This window comes from Spermophilus citellus (genome assembly GCF_964194105.1).
Source record: "Spermophilus citellus genome assembly, chromosome: 5".
NCBI lineage: Eukaryota > Metazoa > Chordata > Mammalia > Rodentia > Sciuridae > Spermophilus > Spermophilus citellus.
Genome location: NC_138186.1, coordinates 169483577 through 169498812, shown reverse-complemented (window position 1 = coordinate 169498812; position 15236 = coordinate 169483577). Strand labels below are relative to the sequence as shown.

Sequence of the window (15236 nt, the reverse complement as noted above, 5' to 3'; positions counted from 1 at the left end):
GGGCTTTGAAGTTAACTGCTGCTCAGGCACATGGCTTGCGACACCCTCTTGGCCTCTGCCTTCCTCTGGCCACCTGTGGGCAGTGGGGGTTTTCACACATAGGCTCTTTGCACACAGAACTTGAAAGTGAGTCTAGGCCTGGTCCGGGTGGAAGCTGTTCTTCCTTGAGAGCTTCATCATCGTGCAGCAAACTGCTGAAGTACCTTTGCCATGCCACCTTCCGGGGCGTCTGGCGCACCCGGTGGCTGATCAAACTCTGGTGCGCGGTGCTTGCCCATTGGGGCTGGGTGAGCTCAGTGCAGCAGGGTGGAGTGGAATTAAGAAAGACCAAGGGAAGAGGCACAAGCACTTCTTTTTGGACCAGAAAGGTCATTTTTCAGATTTCAGATTCTAGACTAAGAAACACCAAGCCTCTGAAGCCCGACTGGAGGACTTTCCCTTGAGACCCCACGGCACTAGTCACAGCTGACGCTGCCTCCTTCCGTATTGGATCATGGTGATGACATGGGGCAGAGCAAGTGAGTTCCCGGGGCCCAGGTCTCGACAGGTATGTGCAGGAGAAACCTACTGCAGACATCACACGGAACCAAATTGCAGATTCTCTGCTGGGTGATTCAAGTGAGTTTTCTCTCTGCATTTGGTGATTAGCAGTCAGAAGATTGAGGTGGCCAGAACAGCAATTCCCTGATTGTTCTAACTGATATTTAAACATATACATCTGTTTTCATGCAGTAAACCTTTTTAAGAAGTAAAAATTTTTTAAGAAGATAACTCTTGCCACTTAAAAAAGGTGTCATTAAAAAGATAACACAATGTTTGTGAGGTCAGATATGGCTACTTTAGTTTTTTCCTTTTAATTTGAATTAATAAAAGAGGAAAAGAAGATCCTGGCTATGTTTTGTCTTTTAAGCTATCTTCAGTTCCAATACCATAAAGGGCTGACATTTGTTTAAGCAGAAATAGCTGTTTATTTGGAGTTAGCTTGGATTCAGTTTCCTTTGTAGAAACATGTTTGCCTGTTCTAGAATAAAGCTGCATGGATTTTCTCCCAGGAAGCTTGGGTGATCACGGGGAACGCAGCTGTGAACCCCACTCTGGCCTTTTCTGGAGGTGAGAGGATGGAGAGGAGAGGACAAGGCGGGGCATGGAATCTAGGACAGAACTCGTTTTTCTACATTGAGTATAAGAAGAAGGCTTTGGGGAAAATGTTATGAGGTTATCTGCTTTTAGAAACCTAAAGAAATCACTTTCTTTATTTAGTTTTGCTGTTGCTTTGAGGGAACTGACCTTTTCCCCTCTCAATCTTAACATGTCACCCCACTGGGAATTCTGGGTGTTTCTGTCTTGGGGTCACGCTTAGCCACTGCTTCCTTGGCTGACTCCAGATCCCTCTTGGAAACTGAAGGTCTTCAGGTCATACCCTGAAGGATGACCGGACAATGGTTATTTCCAAAGTCTTGGTTCATGTATGTATGAATCAGAGTTGGAATGGTTTTGCAACCCCAAAACTTATAATAACCACAGCATCTGGCCTGCTAGAGAGGCCCAGGGGCTTAAATACTTCAAATCCCCTCAGATCTTGTTGACATTAATGAAATTCACAAGATTTCCTTCCTCTGAAGATGAAAGCTTTGAAGCAAGTCCTTGGTTCCCAGCTGGGCATCCCCCCCACCCCCGCCCTCTCTTTGACACCAAAGCTGGGGACTAAAGCAAGAGGCCGCTGAGCCACCACCTCTGGGAGGGCTCCAGGAGGCATCTCACCTCCTGAGTGGTTTCATCCATCACTTGTGGGACTGAAGATACCATGGGTCTTGGGCCAACTGCCAATTCAACATCTAAACTTCACTGAGATGGACCATGATGAGCTCTCAACAATTGTCATTTTCCAACTGCAATGTTTCTAAGAGGTCAACGGGAATATTGGAGAACACTGGTGCAGTGGAAAGGACACTCCACTTAAGATGAATGACTGGAAAGAGCGGTTTTCAGTGACTCAGTAGCTGTTCTTCAGTGGGCAGGTTGCTTTCCGCCTCTGAACTGGAGTCCCTGCCTTTGTATAGGAAGGGACTAAATTTTGGATGATCCTGTGCCTCCTCATCCTAGCATTACCTTCTATAATATCAACAGAACTTTGGAACAAGCCCCTGGAAATGACGGCTATTCAATGGGTGCCTTGTATTTCAACTGGAAATATGATCAAAAAGCAACTGGATAATTGTTAAAAGTTCAAATTCAAGTTCTAAGAAAACCCCAAAGGACCTAATGTTTATAAAATTAATTGTAGTTAAGAAAGAGAGCACTGTTAAAAATTCACGTTATTTGTTGACACACTACCAAATGTTATTGCATTCTGCAATTTCAGTAAGTTGGTGTGGAATTTTCATTCCTTAGGCTAATGTGTGGGCTGTTTTTTTTTTGTTTTGTTTTGTTTTTTCCACATGTTCAATTGACAATGATTTGCCCAATTAGATTCTTCTTTGATGAAGGACTATTTTGACTTGAACTTTATACTGAGAAAACAAGAGGTCTCACCAATAATCCTTGCACAGCATAAATACAATGACGAAGTCAGTCATCAATAAACTGAGAAGGAGTCAAGCTTATGAAGCGCAAACTTATCTCTCGTTTTGTTGGCCAACATGACTCAATGAGCAGATTGTGTCAAAAAGGATCAGGCCATTCTAGCTTGTCTGTCCTAAGTGATTTCCCTGTTGACTTATCTCATGAGGGGCAACAACAAGAACACAATGTCGCTTCTGCAGTTAGAATAGCTGTGGGAGCTGAATAACACCGTAGCTCCCCTCCGTGAGAAGGGAACTGATGTTCCTGGAGGTGAAAAGACTTTGACATGAGCAACAGGGGACACAGGAATCCTAGAAAAGGAAGTGAGGCAGAATTCCATTCAAATGTAGGAAGGGTGACGGGAAGGTTTAGAACGAGGGTCCAGGCCCCGTGGGGCTCTCAGGGAAGGACTGTCATCAGCAGAGTTGGGGACAGATGCTGGCACATGGTGCCCTTGTTGTGGCCCGGCAAGGAGACCCTCCTGGGCAGTCCTTGCTGACCCTGGGTTTGGGTTTATGAGTCCATGAGATGCAGCACCAATCACAGAGGTACCTGCGGGAGGACAGAAATCAGGGTGGACTGGTCTCAAGGAGGTGGCCAGTGCCATAGATGAGTGGTGAACGTGAGGGATTCCAGGGCTCACTTTACACTGGGCTTCTCCATCTCTATGAGCATTTACTAGGATTTATTTGTAGACCTACTATGTGTTAGTTACTTAGTTTACAGATGAAGAACTGGCAGAGCTTAAATGCATATGAGAGAGAAAAGCAGCCTGAGGGTCACACAGGGACGTCTTTGCTGCGTCGTGGAGGTTCGAGGGGTGCAGGGCGAACCTGTATCTGCAGGATGGCAGCAATAGGGTGAGAAGGGAGAAAGTCGGAATATTGAAGTATCTGAACGGTCTTTCTATAGCCTCAAAAACAAAAACAAGGCCCAAATCCAGTCACAGACAAGGGGGAGTTTATGAATTAAATTTCAAGTGTCCCTTCTTTCTGAAGGTTAGGAGGTCTCTGGTTTCCCTTCAGGTCCTTGCTTTTTAGAATTCTCCAACTGTGCTTCATGGATCTGATGTTGACGGAGGCCCTGGGACGCCTGCCCCCCACTAGGAAAATGCTGGTAGTAGGTTGTAGCACACGCCCAGGGTTAGAGGATTGAAAGTTCTCTATTTTATTTCATTGATTTTTCAGTGTCTTCCTTAACTTAAAATAGGATTCACCTAGATTTTCCTTAAATTGAGAAAGAAAAATTTTCTTTTCTATAGAGGAAAATCAGATTATCCTATTTACTTCATTAGCAGTCTTTGCTCCAAGAAGAAGATGTGGGATTTTTATAGAGCTCTCAGTTAATGTTTAAGTTCTGTCTAATTTAATTTCTTCCATAGCTTACATGGTCATTTTCAGCCAGCCTGAGAAACAGCAAAATAAGCTTCTCTGGTTGAAAAGGAACTACTTATTGCTGCTTTCAGGAGTGATGCAAACCTATTGGAAATGATTTTAAGGACTTCTAGACTGATGCTGGAAGCTGTTTAAGTGAGCAGAATAGCTGCTGTTATCACTGTTTTCCATTTCTAGGAAACAATAATGATGTCAGATACAACCCATTACAGCTTTTTTTCCCCCTGTAATTGAGACACAAAAGTGAAAAACAATTTTTAAAAATTTGGATTTCTAACAAATGTTACCAGCAAACACAGATGACTGTGGAGAAATGCACCTTTCAAATTATCTTTTTTAGAAGTTTCACCTATACAGTGAACTCTGACAGGCCTTTGTGCATCTAGCATCTCCACAGGTTGTGGTTAAATTGCTGTAGAAGATGGGCCTGCCCGCAGGCACAGAGCTGCGGAGCAGAAGACTTTAATGGGGTTCGTGTACTCTCCATTTTATTGAAAAAAATAATTAAATAGATAAACCCACTAATTGTGCTTACAACAAAAATGCACATTGTTCCACGGTTCCATTTGTGCAGATCAGATGGTCACTATGGTTATTTGGGACATATCTCAGCTTGCCTAAAGGATCTAGTCTTTAAAAATTAAAAAATGAATTTATGGGTGAAGAATTTGAATAGATTTCCAAGCCACTAGCTGGAAATTTTATAGAGTAGAAATATTTCTCATCAAATGAGCTCAATTAATGCAAAAATAATATATTTAATGAACAAATCAAAGCAATCTGCTGTGCTGGACTGAGCTAACTGCTGTAAAAGGGACAGAGTTAAAGTCTTCAAGCCTTTTATGATGGTCTCAGTTTAAAATAACCTTGAAATGTCTTTCAAAGCTCTGACTCTCAACTTTTATCAGCTTCCACAATGGTGAGTTAAATGTGGCAAGAGACAGTCACTTTGCCCCCAAGCGTACCAATGCAGAACACTTGAGCTTGCCTAGCAACATTTTTATGAATGTTTAGGGTTTTGCTAAAGTCTAATCAAAGTTTTGGCTTTACAGTGAGAGAGTGAGAGAGGGAGAGAGACATCTAAACGGTGTGGGGAAAAACCTAAATGTGGACATTTAATTTGCCACAGCAGCAAAACTGGGACTGTACAAGAATGGAGGCTGAAGCTTGTTGCAAGTGCTGATAGTGAAATATGCTGACTTTTGATAGTTTTGAATGAAGAGTGTTTATTTGCCCGAGATACAGTTTTATCTCTTAAAATGCCTCAGTTTAGTGTACCCATTTGCTTTGCTCTGAATCAGGACTTTGCGTAGGTGAGCCGAGATAAAGGCAGCGTGGAAATAAAACCATAGTATCCCGAGGGTTGAGAGGAGGTCCAAAGGGTGCCCACAGGCTTCTGTTGACCCCAAATGGCCCTGCATCCCAGTGCCAGGCGCCCTCAGCTGCTCCTGAAGTCTCTGATTGAAACAGGAGTGATCATGTGTGCCCCTGAGGACAGGAGCAAGAACAGAAGGAGGATGTATGCTGTGTTTTAAGCTCTGTCACATGCTGTTGATAAATTCTGACAATCGTAACTGTACTTGCTATTTTACCAACACCATAGCTCCTAGATAACTGTCGATTATCCATAATTTCACTCTCCTCTGGGATGGGAGGAGGACGGCCACCTGAACACCAGCAAGTGAGCTTTTTGCTTCATTGTTTAATACAAAGGGCTCATTGGGGCGCCTCCCAGAAGGGGCAGGGCTGTAAAAGCTGGGCTGCCGTGGTGTCCTCAGGTGGCGCAGTCTACAGAGCAGCGTCACCTGGATCTGCCACGGACACCGTGCCCTCCTCTTTGAGACGGACGACTGTGAGGTTCCACAGTTTCTTTTTCTAGCCTAGACTGAACCTGGGACCCTTTTCAAGATTCTTGGTTGCAGGACTTTATCTGAAAACCATTTATGGCTAAACTTACACTAAGTCATTTCATTTTCCTCCAGATATAGTTCAGTGTGTTAGTGCCTCCGTGAAAGGGGAAGAGAGACTGGTTCTTGTTCTCCCACCACAGTGGTCAGGCTTGGCTGGGTGAGGGTGGCTGGCCCTTCGGATTTCTCTTGTGCCTTCACAAAGTCCCAATTCTTCTAATTTTAGGAGTACAGTTCATGATTAGCCAGCTCCCTGGATTGCTGGCTGGCTCTGAGAATTGAAATCCTAGCAAACCCACAGGAAAAAGTGGATTTTATTTTTTGCATGCACATCTGACATGTGTGCCTCAAAGCCACCACAAACAAGATCATTATTTTCTGGCATTCCTGAAGGGCTTAATATTAGTGTTTTGAGGAGGATGTCTTATTAGAATTTAATATATGCATCATAAGTCCAATCTTACACGAGACAAGTAGCTGAGAGAGAGAGAGAAGAGAGAGAGAGAGAGAGAGAGAGAGAGAGAGAGAGAGAATTTAGCAGTCTCATTGCCTGTGTGACCACAGGAGAGAGAGAGATGCTGGGCAGGAGATGGTGAGAAGACTTGGGGCAGTGTCTGGTTCATGTCTTACTCCTGTAGGAGGGGAGAGTCTGGGATTGAGTCACCTAGGAAACTTGCCTTCCTGCTTCTTAAACTACAGCTAAAGTCTCTGTCCCTGCCACCTTCTCTGTGTGGATTCCTTCTTTAGCTTCTCCAAAGCTATGGCCCTGATCCCTTGAGATGGGAGTAGACCTCATAGTTCCTGCCCCGGATCAAATTCCCAAATCTGATTTCTGTAAGGCAACCCAGAGCCTTGAGGAACCTGGAGCGAATGGCCCGGCCAACAAGCACATTTGCTAAGCTTCTGTTAGGTCTTCATTTCCCCATTGGTCTGGACAATGAGTCCCCAGAAGGGTGAGAGAGATCTGGATGGAGCTTGGGCTCGCTCTAGGTCCTTACCTGTTAGCCTTTTGCTGCCTGAGGCCTCTATACAAGGTGATCCACTTAGTCCCTGACTTTACAAATACTCTGCATTCAGGAGCTCTTCTATCAATGAGACCTGAGTCCTAGACTTAGAGACCTGGCCTCTGTGGTGGGGCCAGTGGTGGTCACACTTTCAGCTCAGAGAGCAGCTCTGATGGAGGGGATTTCAGGCGTCAAGTAGGCTGTGGGGGGAGGCGTTTGTGGCAAGTCTCCTGGCCTCTGGGATGACACCAGCTCCCTTGCCTACTCTTCTTCTTGCAGGCAGGCCCTGCTGCAGGGAGCTGGGCTGGGGAGAGTGGCTGTTCTGGCCATTCCTGTGAGCTGGGCTGTGGAGGGGCTACTAAGGCAGGCACTAGTGCACTCAGCCTGTGAAGCAGAGGAGGAGCAGCCAGCTCTGTCACCTGCATGGCCTGCCTGGTGCTGCAGGGAGGAAGAGTAGGCATCAGATCTGGTGTTGTCCCAGAGGCCAGGAAGTTGCCTGTCCATTAATACTTCCCACAGCAGACTACCTGGACTCCAGAAACTCCCATCATCCGAGCTGCCTGTCTGAGCTGAAGGTTTCTGTGAAAATGAAACCAAGAGTCTGGACATAGGCCTGTGCCCAGATCAGTGGCTGTGACAAACTGGCTCCCCAGTGTGAGGAGGGGAAGAACGAGGGAGTAGATTCCTGGAGGAACCAGGTTCTAACTTGAACTCAGGTGTCATCCTCTAGCTTCTGCCAAGATTTCAAGAAGAGCAGCTGGGACCTGGTGCTCCAGTAGCGGAGGATGGCACAGGGGACTGAAGCCAGGACTGGGGGGGCTTCCCTTCTGGGGGAGGGCTCAGATAATATGCCGGTCAACCAATCACTAGGCAGAGGATGTCGGAGTGTAGCTGACCCACAAGGTCTAGCATGCTGTGGTGTGGGAGCAGGTGGTGGGTGGTAAGGTCTTCCCAGGAAAATTAGACTTACCCTGAGACCTGCATGTGCAGAAGGCAGCTGTGTGAGGAGCCTTCCCCGGGGGACAGACCGTGGGCGCAGAGGCCTTGAGGTTGAAACATGTTGTGTTTGGAGTGTGGAGTTTCACTAAGTTATCACATGCATTTTATCAGCCTTGATATACACCAGGCACAGTTGTCATTTGCAATGGCTGTTTAATAACCGTGGGGTGGGAACAGTATGAATGGCTTCACGCTTTTCTCTAGGTATGTCTACTCCATCCTCATTTGCACAATTTTTGATACGAATGTAATAAACAACCTGGTGATACAGTCTTTTTCTTTACTCATATTATTCCTTGCAACAATTCTCAGAAATGAGGCTATAGCTTCAAAGAATATGAACTTATTGTAGTTATTGGTTTACATTGCCATATTGATTATTCAGAAAGCTTATGCCAACTCATAATTTGCTAGAGGAGTATGAGTGTACCTGTTTTATTGCAGCAGTAGTTGTTATAATAAAGATCTTGTTTGCTAATTCAATGTATAGAAAATGTAACTTTAGGTTGCTTTGGTTGCCATTTTTCTAATTATTGGGAGGGTTAATATTTTTCCATATTTTTTTTTGTTACTTAGACTTTTTTCTCCTTATGGGATTGATTCTTTCCCATGTTTAGTTTATTTATCTAACTTGGAGTCTTTATAAAAGACACAGAATCTCATATGATCATCCTGGGAAGCTGGGGAGTGGCAAGAAGAGTTGGATTTCTCTGGTGCACAAGGCATTGCAGTGTACATGTCTTTTTTACTGATTCAGAAAGCATGGCTTCATACAGAAGCATAATTTCAGAGAGCAAGAAGATGGCCTGAAGGGTCCCTATAACTCACAGAGGAGCTCAAGTGACCCCAGGCACTACTCTGGGAATTGAGGGAGCAGAGAGTTTGTGTTAAGCAATGAGGAAGAAATTGTGTAATCAATCAATAATTTGGAGTAATTAACTCCAGAATGAGGAACATTCATAGAGAATTAGTTTTCAAAAGGCTTCCTTTGCCTCTTCCCTTCTGACTGTCCACCACATATCAGTTTACTTCCCAGGCTACCCTGTGAAGGAAGGGCCAAGCTCAGGGTCAACCAGACCAAGCTGACCTCAGAACTGACACCATTGGGCTGGGCTTTCCATTCAAGAGGGGCCTTAAATCTAGATTTGGGGGTTATCTTCAAATTGGATTTGTCTTCAAATGTGGCCATAGATAAAAATCACTGTTATTTTGGTTTGTGTGGCTAAATACAAACACTCAGTATGCACTGCAGTTGAGTTAATCTCGTGTGGGCATTCCTACATTCTGGCATTCTAGTGTATGAGAGCCTTAAAAGGTGAAAGTGACCTGGGACTATCTCTCTTGACCTTGAGGAAGGCCGGGAGGCAGATAGATAAGACATAGCGCAGTAGGTCCTGGGAGACCAACCTGGAGGTGTGCACGAGCTGAGGCTGAGCATTGGTTCTCACTGAAGGTTAAAAGACCAGTAGCAGTGGAAACTGAAGTCTGCTATTTATCTTCAGGCCAGGGCCAGTGCAGACAGCTGCAACTTGAACCTTCTCATAAACCCGTGCCAATGACCTTAACCATGACCTCAGGTCGCAGCAGCACTTCAGTGGGTGCACTGATATCCCTTTTAGCATCAAAGAAGCATGGTTGTGTCAATTTGTTTTGAGGCCTGGTAATGAATTTGTCTACCCTATTAAGTGAATAATAGGAGAAAAACTGTCTTTACATATTCTTACTTCAACTTAACTAATGTAACAAAGCTTTAGAGCAGGAAGAAAGTTACAGAAGACACAGAGAGCAAGTTTTAAAGTTGTAAACCAACACTCCAGAAGTCTTACATTTCTGAAAGGTATTAAGCCCTTGCAAAGTCAGATTGATAATTGACATATTCATTCAATTAATTAAGGTAAATATACTTATTTGGAGAAATCGCTTTCTTTGTACATGTGATCTTTACTTCAGAATTATCAGTGTATTTCTTTCATGTTTTTTCCACTTCCCTTTATGTTGATAATTGCCTATTAGAAGATATAAATTAAGAACATACACACTGTTTACAGAAATCACTGTGAAGCATTTAAAGGGACATTTTTCCTATTGAAAAGCCACTAGCAGGTCTAATTATTGCCCCCTCTAAAATACCAAGGTATAATAAATGCTGAAAGACACCACCAGCTGCATGTGTTAGCTCATGCTCCCATCTTTGGGCCAGGACAGAGTCAGCCAGGAAACTGTTTATTCATCCTATAAGGAACTGCATGATTAGGACCTCAAACATTACCAATGTAAAAAGACTGATGGCGAATAAAACTACTCAGAACACCAAAATCTGTGAATCCTGTTGTAATTGTTTTCTGCTTAACAGAACTAAATTGACTGATTTTTTAATTGGTTCTATTAGTCTCTTTAAAAACCTGGCAGCTGTAAAATGGCAAATTAGAAGTTTCATAAAGGAATAGACTTTGGGTCCCATAATTCCTGCAAGATGAAAATGGATTCCACACCTCTCCTGAGGGGCTGGGGTTTGAAAGGCAGGTGCTCCAGAGAGCCAGCTGTGGCGGCCTGGGCAGGGCTGTGTCTGGCTCCAGATGAAATGGGGAGCAGTGCTCACCTGCTTTGTTAAGGAGACCTTTCTGATTATTGAAAGGGAGGGGACACGGGGCCTCAGGGCATGGCACATGGCCCTCTGGAAGAGCAAGTGAATGATGAAGATGATAAGGATGAGGTGAAGATGCTCACAGATTCCCAGGTGCCTCAGGGAGACTATGCGTGGGGCTTGCGTGGAATCACACATGTCCAGTAGCTGGTGTGTACTAGTAAGTGCGATGCTAGTGTTGGCTAGTACTGGGATCCTTGTAAGGAGGTTAGTATCTGTGCTTCTCACCATGGAGCCTAAGAGTCAGATGAACTGACCCCAACACGACCATTACAGGACATGTGGGGAGCTATGGTCTCTTTCACTTCCCTAGGGGGTCAGTTGAAGGAGCTCACAGTGTGCTCACTAAAATTCCCTGTCACCCATCTACAGAGGAGCAGATGGTCAGAGGTGGGATCTGATCTCAGATCTGCCTGAAGCAGAGCCCCAGCTATTTCCTCTCAGGTCAGGAGGGTCAAATCCAGGTGACCAGAATGTCCCCAGGGGGGACCCTGTAACCACTCCAGGAGGCTGGTGCTTCCTAATCTCCATGCATTATTTATTCTTAAACATACTGTGCTCCACGTCATTCTTCCTTCTGTATCCAAGAAAGACAAAACAGAGCCAGGTGCTTGCCTGTAATTCCAGTGGCTGGGGAGGCTGAGTAACTTCTGGCTAACCAACTTAGCAAGACTGTGTCTCAAAATAAAAACAATAAAAAGGGCCAGTGACATGGCTCAGTGGTTACGTGCACCTGGGTTCAATCCCTGGTACAAAAAAAAAAAAAAAAGAGAGTTTTTAAAAAATTGGAATGCTGTTGTTTAAAAATGTACGCATGTGGCTTACAACAATAATAAAAAGCAAACATTGCTTTATATTTAACAGACAGAATTGCCCACATTCAACCATGTTTGATCTATAAAAGTGTCAATTTCATATGATTTGACCCAGATTTTAATTCTTACTGTGTATCAGGCACTGGCTAATCATCTAAGCCCATTTACTTTCTGAATCTTAACTCTCATTAACCCCACAGCAATAGTCGCTACATATTTGCAGGTAATGTTTCCCCCAGGTTTACAGGGGCTTGCAGTACAGAAAGGTTAGGTCTGACTGCCAGTAGAAAGTGTAAAATAACTGTCCTCATGGGTACTTTGACCAAGAAATTCAGATCTGATGCTCATGGAAATGATGAAATTGAAAACATCATTTAAAAATATTTCTTTACAATAGACAAATTATTCACCTAAATGAAAATTGCTTTCCTTCAAATCCTCTCTCTAAATGTCAGTCATCTATCTATAGCTTTTAAGTTATCTCTGAAACTAATTATTAGTCAATAATTGGAATTATAAGTTACAATTTCGTGTCCTGTGATTTCCAGACTCGAAGTGTAAGGATAGCTATGGCTGCCAGAAATCTGTTGCAAAAGAAAGTGGGAAACCCAAATTTGATTTTTAAAAGCATTTCTTTCCTTTCAAATACTCCCTGGTGGTTCTCCTTTCCATAAGCTGCCATTCTACATTTGGGGAAACTAAGGTCAAAATTGACAACCTGACTTTTATTGACTAATTTTAAATGTAAATTTTGGTGGTTTTTTTTTTGTATTTTTCCTTGCTTCTTCATGAAAATAATTTGTTTACAGGTACCATCCTCATGCAGTATAAGATTTTTTCCCCTCACTGCAATATGCTTTTTTAACAGTTTTATAAAAATATTTCTGTAGGGAATACAAAATAATATCATGGTGACATAATTTGTTTTACTGCCATGCAATTCCACACAAACATATATAAAGCATTATTATAGCAGATTAACTTTCTTATATGAGATTAAATTCTCATTAATATATTTTTAATGTTTTATGAAAAATATTTTAACACAAAGAAGTACAATTTCCTCATCAATTCTACTAAAATTGCATTTTTTTGTTTTAGATCGTTTTCGTTAAGATATCTTCTTTTCCTAACCAAAAAAAAAAAAAAGTTAATTCATTTTTTTCTTAAAGAAATAATTGGGTCATATTCTGTAATTGCTATTGGAGGTTTCAGGCTAGATCGTATCTTGACAAAAATAAAATCTAGGTTGGAAGTGGAAAATAGGAAAGTGCTAGAAGATATTACTAAACTTTATGAAAATATATCAAATATACAGTTAGTATTGTTATTTTTTCCACAGTTATCTTTTTTATATTCATATTGAAAGAACACATGCTTTTTCTTGGCTCCTTGCTTAGTTTCCAAAAACGATAAAAACTACATAAAATAACACTGTAAGCCTGTATTTTGTCTATTAAATTGTTCAACAACACACACACACACACACACACACACACACACACACACGAGCTGTATCTCTAGCCCTTTTTAATTTTTGAGATAGGGTCTCACTAAATTGCTGAGGCTGGCCTCAAACTTTCCATCCTGCTGCCTAGGCCCCGAGTAGCTGGGATTACAGGTGTGCCACTGTACCTGGCTAAAATGCAATATTTCTGAGTATTTTGGTGTTTTATGAAAAATATGTTAACATAAAGAAGTACAATTCTTAAGGGCTGTGTGAGCTCTCATTCGTGTGTTTATCTTGCTGTAGCAGGTCTTTGTAATTCCCCAATTCTGGATGTGAACGTTGTACTTTTAGTTAGGAACCGTCTTCATCTCCTGGACCATGGCAGGCAAGAATGGGAATTTCCACAGGAAGGGTTTGCATGATTCAAGATGGGCCTCTCCACAGGCCATGTGCTGCTCAGAAGGCAGCATTGCCTTGGTGTGGGGGCTACTTGGGATCCCTCAGCAGTGAGGACCACAGGCTAAATGCATTGTACGCTTTGACGGTCGATTTATGTCTGTATTAATTTTGATCAGAACTGAAACAAGGGCCTGCTCTGGCCTTCTACGTGTTCCAAACCACAGAGGTAACTTTGGTGCCCACCCGCCTGCCTGCCGGGTGAGTGTGTACGTGCAAGCATCTGCACACACACAGCTCATGTGTAGGCTGGGATGCTGTGACCACTGGAAGGAGGGATGAAGGGCACTTCCACTGTAGCTGAAATCAGTAGTTCATTATTGATTGTTGTTCATGACCTAAGTGGCATTAAAATCTTCAAAGAATATGATGGTTCATGGGATTTTCGAGAAACTACTAGTGAAGAGTTTACAGTGTAAATAAAAGAGGAGTAGTGGGAAGTCTCTTGGTAAACTGGGTTTAAACATTAGCATTGTTCCAGGTTACAGTCAGGATTCATTGGTGTCTTTGCTAAACAGCCCTGTGAAGATGTGACTGCAGGAACACTCCAATGAGCCTGGTGTGGAGGGAAGAGCCATCTTCTACAGGTGCAAATTTATAGGAAAACCTTTTTGAAGGAATTGCAAATAACAGAATTTTTAATATATCTGGTTTAGATTGCTCAATATTATTCAAGAGCATTAAGCTAGCCAATGAGAGTGTCTTTGACTCATTCAGTGTTTAAAACAAACACTGGCCCCTCTTTAGATTCCTGTAATATCTCCTCCTTCATTCTGCATTGATTATGCTTTATTTTAGTTGTTTCATTAGAAATATCAGATACTAGATTATGCTACCAAAGAGTTGGGACCTGGCACGTGTACGAATGAGAAGAGATCTGGCCAACCTGCTGCACCCAGTCCCTCACTGTCCGCTGGCCTTCGTTTCCATTTAGCCACCCCATGCTTGTCCAGGCCTCTCCTACTCTCCTTCTCTAGCCCTTCAATTCACTCACAATGGCCTCATCCAAACCTCACCGCTCCGCCTGCGTTGTGTTTCTCCACCGGGGCTGGTTTCATGCATTGCTGTCCCTGGGTCTGGGGAGAGTCTCCCACTGCCCAGCCAGCTCCTGACCGCCCCTCCCCTCACAGGAGCACTGGGCTCTGGAGGCAGTTGTCATTATAAGCAAGTGGCAGGGCCCCAGACTCTCAGTTGTCCTTCACCTTCCTTCCTGCTGGGTTTCCTCCCCATCTCTGCTGCTAAATCCGGTGAAGGCTGGTTTATCTGGGAAGCCTCCCTGGTCACACAAGTCAGAGGACATTTTTCTTTCTTTTAATCATTTATACAGTGTTTATGTTTCTCTGTTGGTCCTGGTTACCAAGTACCCTCTTTTCTAGTTTGCCACGGTTTAGGTGTGGTGAGTGTCCTCCGAGTTTCACGGGTTAAAACTTAACCCCACAGTGAGGTATTACTTAGAATACTCAGGGAAAGTATTAAGAAGGTAGAAACTTGATCCACATGGTGTTCAGAGGTGACGCTTTGGGAAGGTGATTAGGGTACAGAAGGGCATCAAGGAAGAGCCCCTTGACTGAATCCTGGTGGCTTTGTAAGAACACACACACACACACACACACACACACACACACACACACACACCAGCTCCTGCTCATGCTTCCTATCAGCAAGGCCACCATCCGATGTGCTCCCTTGACCCTGAACCTCCAGAACTGTGAAGCAAAATAAACTTCTTTTAAACGGTAGCCTGCCTAAGTGTTTGGCCATAGGAACCCAAACAGACTAATACACAGTGATTGTGAAATTATCTCATTTACAGGAATTAAACTCCTGAAAAATGGGTGCCATCTTTGAGTCCACTATGGTGTGCCCCTGAATCCAGTGGGTCCTTGGGTAATGTCTGTGGTGAAGATGAACATGGGGGAGGAACATCGAATGAAGGAAGGGTGTGGCCCGGATGCTTCATCACTCTTCCTGGTTGGAGAAGGGTCACATCTGCCAGCAAAAGATC

General features: G+C 43.5%; 1 protein-coding gene across 1 annotated transcript in view; it reads right to left on the bottom strand.

The window, feature by feature from the left end:
* Positions 1-15236, bottom strand: part of PACRG (parkin coregulated) — a gene marked incomplete at its 5' end in the record, with an annotated part of 515654 nt that overhangs the window by 4880 nt on the left and 495538 nt on the right. The gene's annotated exons all lie outside the window — the stretch shown is intronic.